At 37.7% G+C, this 6,911-nt stretch overlaps 1 protein-coding gene across 1 annotated transcript in view; it reads right to left on the bottom strand.

Annotated features, from left to right (window-relative positions):
* Positions 1–6,911, bottom strand: part of AKAP6 (A-kinase anchoring protein 6) — a 190,673-nt gene that overhangs the window by 101,866 nt on the left and 81,896 nt on the right. The window lies entirely within an intron of this gene.

Raw genomic sequence — 6,911 nt, 5'->3', positions numbered from 1 at the left:
GCCGAAGCGAAGGCGTCCTGGATCGCGGAGAATCCTCGGGGCTCCGGAGGAGTTCTCACCTACATCGTCCATATAGGACGACTCGGGAACTCAACTCCTACCCCGGGCAGCTCACCGATCCCCTTATGCCCAGGGGAAAGGTATCAAGCCGTTTGACAGCAGATGCTAGCTGTCAAACCGGCTTTTACGCAAAACAGGCAGGAGGCAGCAAACAGCTGCGACCAGCGAAATCGCCTGCCACCGGAAGTCTCCCCAAAATCTTTTCCTAATCCTATTGGCTTTTTTTTTTTTTTGAGGTTTAGGAAATGAATTTTTCTGGGGATGCTGAGAAAGGTATGTTTATCTTGAAGCAATATATATAGTTTATCATTATATAATTTTGTTAACAGCTATGTTATTTCCATTACAGTCATGTAAATGCCAGCACATGGATTATAGAATTACTTGTGTTGAATTTCCAAGAATTATTCATTTATCCACGGGATCACTTAGTAGCTTCGTATACCAATCTTGCTTTTCTGTTGTTTGTTTTATTAATAAGGTAAATACAACAGCAGAGATGTCTCATTGGACCAATCAGCTTTCTAAAGACTACCCAGCAACCTCAACTTTAAACAAAATGAAATACATTTATCAGGGTGTTTTCTTTTAGACAATTTCCTGATCAAACTAATATAGAATTCTCTTTGGCTTTAGAATGTAGCTACATTATGTATTGCAGCTGTGCTGATGAGTTGGATTCTGGAGCTTAGCACAGGAGATGATATGGAGATACATTTGGCTGTTTGCCATGTTTATCCCTGGGTAGCTGGAAAAGTACAGAGGCAAGGTTGAGTTCAAGAGCACTTGGGGGCCAATATGGCATTGTTTTCATACAACATGCTCCACTAAAATCCTAACATGCTGATTATAATTGCAATGAGCTTCATAAAGAAGTATCAATTTGCAACTTAATTTGGTCTGCCCATATAAAGTATCTATTTCTTAAGAAGGAAGCTTTCTTTATGTAATTCAGAAGTTTTCTACAATTAGGTGTCTCACTTGCTGCAAAGAACATTAGAAGGGGCAGGGTTTCCGTAGCTATTTTTTAAAAAAAAATATTATTATGATTTGTAGTCATCCATGTTCAGACTGGGTTTGGCATTTTTATCTACCTGTCGAGTCCTTTCTAAGGACCTGGGATAGGCATATGTAGAGTATTTTTTTACCAGGTATCCAGGAACTCCAATATCTAGTGTGGACCTTGTTAACCTGGGTAATGTCTGAGCAGGTATGGCTTTCTGAAATTTATCTCTCACCATAATTTTTAATGGGAGAGACACTCTTTGTCTGACTCCTCTGATGAGACCTGTCCAGAACCTCTGGCATAGCTCTCATCTTCTTCAGAGCACACAACCCCCGCAATCATGTCAAGGTAGTGCCTCACTGTTGTTGTTGCTGTTGTTATTATTATTATGCATATGATGAAAACATGACAGAAGAGAAGTAAACACGTGCACACAATTCACATAATTATACCCAAAATGTCTATGGGGTATAATGTTATATTTTTCTAGGCAGCCAAATACTGTATACATCCAAGCAAAGCATTGGCTACAGCCACTTTTCAGGGTTTTTTTTTTTTTTTTTTTTATGAACAAACTTATGGAGCTTGTGACTCAAAGATGTCAGTAGGTCTTTTTTTGTTATTCAAAATTGCCTGTTGTTGTTATCCAGGAGCACTTTCCAATAAAATGTCCACAATAGTAGTTATGTACAGTGCAGAGAGCAACCAAGAATGGAATCTGGTTCTTCATAAATTATCAGCTCTGTCCAAGGTCATTACAGGCCTAATCTTTTCTGGTTTCTTTCCCAATTTTGAAGTATGATTTAAGTAGATGGGATTTTATCCTCCCAGTGCCCTGGAAAACAACTCACAGGGCTAGACCATATTTACTAAGTTGCAGGAACATTAGACAGGAAAGAATGACCAGGGTTTTGGAAAATAAACTATTTAAAATCAGTGTTTTAAAACTCAGCCAAAGTATGGTGAAATTTGTAGCCAAGATCTCCCTATGATGAGGAATATTTATGCCACCTTTCACTGTAGTAGATTTTTCTAAAGGAAGTGACAGATAGTCACTAGGAATTACAATACTCTTTCCAAAATACAGTGCAGCTCATTGTCAGGGTTCAAGCAGCAAGATACGAGATTTCAATCTCTGATATTTTCCATAAAACCAATGAGCTATTAATCCAATTTTCCAAAGCACCAAAAGGCAAGACAAGAAACAATGGCTGGAAATTAACCGAGGAGAGAAGCAAACTAGAATGAAGGAGAAATTTCCTAACGGTGAGAGCAATCAACCAAAGGAATACCTTGCCTTCAGAAGTTGTGGGTACTCCTCCAACACTGGAAGTTTTTAAGAACAGATTGGACAACACTTTGTCTGAAATAGTATAGGGTCTTCTGCTGGAGCAGGGGGTTGGACTAAAAGACCTCCAAGGTTCCATCCAGCTCTATTATTCTATGTTCTATGTTCAATTGACTAAATAGTCAAGGCTTAGGATGACAGACAAGTTAACAATGACTAAATTGTATGGAAAAACAAAGGATTCTTCTCCCCAAATCACTCCGTCTTTCCCAATATTTTGGAAGTGGACTGTTGGAATTACTAATAGTGATTTGAGCAGAAGAGCCATTCTGATCTGACTGCAAACACTGCACCCAATATTTCCATTGTTGCCATGGGGTTTCACACGAGTAACAAAGCTGTTGTGGCAAAATCAATTAAAATGTCACAGAAATCTGGAAGCATAGATTGCAATCAGACAGAAAGAATTTGAATTAGATCAGTTAAACCATTTTGTTTCAGTTAAATAACAAATTATTCTAAATTAACCCAAATCATCTCAGAATTCCTACAAACTCAATTTAAGAACAGGCTTCATCTGGATCCAAGGCTCAAATGTGGAATTGCCTCAGTTGTATGTATCTTTTCCTAGCCTTCAATAGAGAAACATACAAAACATGGCTTTCTTTAGATTTTTTTAATGTTCCATCCTTTTAAAAAAAAGGGAAATTGGGAAAACAATTCAGAAAGTGAGTAACATTATATATAAAGTACGATTTCCAATTATTCAACTCACTTCAATCAATACACTGAGTTTTTAATGTTATATAAAACAAGTTATATTTTAGATTTCACAGATATATGCACCATATCATACCATGATAAGAAAAATGACAAAGTACAGGATATACATACAATATTTTTTTCTTTTCTAATTCTAGTTTAAAACCACTAGTCAGTTCCTCTGCTTTTTCTGCTTCCTAGATGTAATGCTGTGAGGATACAAAGCCAGACATTCTTTGTAATGGTCTCCATATTATAGAACAGTGGTTCTCAACCTTTTTAATGCCGTGACCCCAACCGGTCGTAAGTCGAGGACTAAACCGGTCGTAAGTCGAGGACTAAACCGGTCGTAAGTCGAGGACTAAACCGGTCGTAAGTCGAGGACTACCCAACCGGTTGTAAGTCGGGGACTTTCCCTGCCCGGGAGCGCCGCACATGCGTGGTTCCGCCCCCTGCGCCGGCCGAGGCGTAGCTGGCAAGCGGCAGAGACGGAGCAGGCCGACCACCAGCTGGCCCAGCCCAAGGGAGGTAAGGCACCCGCTGGAAAAGGGGGAAAAATGGCGGACAAAAAAAATGGTGGACAAAAAAAATGGTGGACAGCCTTGCTTGGCGACCCCCGTGAAATGGTCGATCGACCCCAAATGGGGTCCCGACCCACAGGTTGAGAACCACTGTTATAGAATATTATACTTACAGTCCTATTTGGATATTTTTTCATTGCCAAGAAAAAAAGATCCTGTTTTTTAAGGCTTTCTCTGTAGTTCAACGATGACTTGCGATTTTTATATTGCTTATCTATCTATATTTTATTGACTGTTTTAATGAATTGATATTTTATTGATTGTAGTTTATGAATTTTAAATACTGGTAGAGCCTAAGCATTATTTTTCTGGATTCAGTACAATCTTGTAACAAGGATTCTCTCCTAAACATATACCATGATCTAATCCCATTCATGCAAACTCATGAATCTTAAAGGATTTTTTTTTACTTCTGAAACTATCATATTTTTTTCATGTTTTTACATTATACCACAGCTCACCTAGGGATTTTTATCATACTCCAAAATACTCATGTTTTTTTTAAATCCCATTCTACAGAAAGTCATGATAAGAGTATTGAAACCTTGACCACGTTGGCTCCCAGATTTGTTAAAATCTTTGCTTCCCCACATTCAAGCCAGGCCCTAGATACAAATTGCTTTTAAATTAATGAAGGAGAATATTATAGCTCAGGGTTGAAGCAAGAGATCCTTGATGCTCTCTGTGTTTGGTTGTTTTCTTGCAGATGTTTCATTAGCCAACCTAGGTAACATTATCATGATATTCATGGGTAATGAAACATCTGCAAGAAAACAACCAAGTAAATTGTTTTTCTGGATATGCTGCCACAGTGTCAGCTGCAGTCACGTGAAATCCTTGCTTAAAGAGCTGCATGGTCTTCGCTTAACAATGCAACCTGGACTGCTGGAATTACTGTCACTAAGCAGCGTAGTTGTTTGACTTATGATCGCTTTGCTTGACAACAGTGTTTCCAGTCCCAATTAGTGTAATTAAACAAAGAGTTTGTTTGTCATCCACTTCATCAACCGCTTTTTCAATACTATATGTAATGTTTTACCCAACTATTGCAAATGTTTCAGTGTGCGCTAATCTAAGCAGAAATGAGGCTCAAAGAGCTCTTTCTGATTTTTATATGAAGTTATCTATTGCATGGCCACTGTAGTTAAGACTCTTTTCCTATGCCAACAGCTCATGTTCTACTGATATCATTGTAATTTCAGGGAGGTTCTGAAAACATCAAGTAGGTATTGATTATTTAAATTAAAAAAAAACTTCTTTATCTTCAGAGACTACTGCAATCCTCAAAAGTCAAGAAAAAAATAAAAAGCACGAACATTTAAGGATATTTTAAACATGTTATAGATTACTCAGCTAATTTTGCATCTTGTCTGCTAATTATACTTGTAAATCACTTTAGTGAGAAATAAGATTCAGTGTTTGAGGGAAATCAATTAATTCATCTGTTTGGAGATGATTTGGAAAGCAGTCAAAGTTGAAATAAACTTGATTTCCAATGGGACGTCATTCCAAAGGACCAGTGCTGGCACTGAAAATCAGTTCTTCCAAGCCAGAGTCCTCCTCACCTCCCTAAAGTGGACATCTGCTAGCTGCTTCTCATGGTTGGACTGAACTGGCCAGGCCAATTCCAATGCAAGAATGAGGTCCTGCAGGTAATTTGGTGCCAAGTCATTTAGGTTTTCTACATTAGCACTAGCAGTGCCCATAGCACAGATGTCAGCTTCTTAGAAGGCAGCCCCATGTTGCATCAGTCTAAATGTGTGATGACAAGAACATGGATCACTGTAGCAAGATCTTCTTGCCCCAGGTAGAGCCACAGTTGAACTGCAAAGAATGCCATGCTGTTCTAATAGGCTAGGGTTTGGGATTAAACCACTCTATTAAGAATGGCCAACCTGGAAGATCTCCAAATGATGGATCTCCTTTTTCAGGGACAGTGTTATCCCACAAAGGATACCACTGGAGCAAAGAACCTTGATGGTGATGCCAGAGAATTTCAGGTTTATCTGGCATGACAACCAGAAGGAACCCTTAAAGATGAGAAATGTACCACTGCCTCCTTCAAGACTTCTGGCAGCATCCCCTTCTACAATATGTTAACAGCCTTATAAATCCAAGAAACTAGCCCCCCTCCAGCTGCAATGACCAATTTGTTGACTGGTGTTTATTGCCATGGTCATATCACACCTCTTCCATGAGCTCTGAATTAGGTGGCAACAAATTTCTAGGTGCAATCCAAAGTGCTAGGTTTGGCTACACAACTTGATGTCGGCATACTTTCAAGATTGGTTCCAAAAGTAGAAATTTAAAACAAATAGATACTAGTCTTTTAAATATCCTTAATGGGTTTTTAATGAATAAATGTACAGTGATATAAGGAGTGTATGTATCTTTTAATCAGACAACAGAGGTAAGAAATCATATTTCCCAGATACAATCCTTCATAATTAATGCTATCAATATGTGATAGATTACTATATATGTGGTTGAATGTGACAGACAGACAGACAGATGCTTACATTTACCAGTCCCAGAATGTCACTGATGCTGAACTGACATCATTCTTTCCATATTATTTTGCCAACACTTGAGAGAATTATTTTGAAATGTGTTTATTTGTTTGCTGTGTTTTATACTGCTTTGCTACCAGTGTTCAAGAAAGCTAGCAGATATTGTAACTAAATAAACATCTCTTTCCAAAACAATGGCTTCTCTCAGATGAAACATTTCTGATCCTCCCGAACAAGCTTTGTCTTTTTATGATTTGAATTTGGGAAGTTGGTTTATTATTTATTATTTATTCATTTCTAACATTTCTATCACAATTTGCTACAGTAAGAATATTCAGTGTGATAGAGTGCAAATCCATTGCTCTGCTACATTTACTGTGCAGCTGTGATCAAATCATTGTCTCCCAAAGATCTGTGGTAAGAATTTCTTGCATGGATGAACAAGATATGAATTGCAAAACACCTAGGGGAAAAAAGGGAAAAGCCTAAAAGATCACATTGTTGTAGACTTAGTATAATACTCCAAATCTTATGGCAACATTAGAAATTTACTGAAGAGAAAGTCCAGGTTTAGAACCTAGGAGAAGCATCTAATATTTATCAATTCCTTTGCAGCTTCCCAAACCACATGTCATTATATATATATATATATATATATATATATATATATATATATATATATATATATATATATATATATATAT

The sequence above is a fragment of the Protobothrops mucrosquamatus genome, unplaced genomic scaffold (assembly GCF_001527695.2).
Source record: "Protobothrops mucrosquamatus isolate PMUCROS unplaced genomic scaffold, P.Mucros_1.0 scaffold133, whole genome shotgun sequence".
Classification (NCBI taxonomy): domain Eukaryota; kingdom Metazoa; phylum Chordata; class Lepidosauria; order Squamata; family Viperidae; genus Protobothrops; species Protobothrops mucrosquamatus.
The sequence above is the reverse complement of the archived record's forward strand: the minus strand, read 5'-3'. Positions and strand labels throughout refer to the sequence as shown.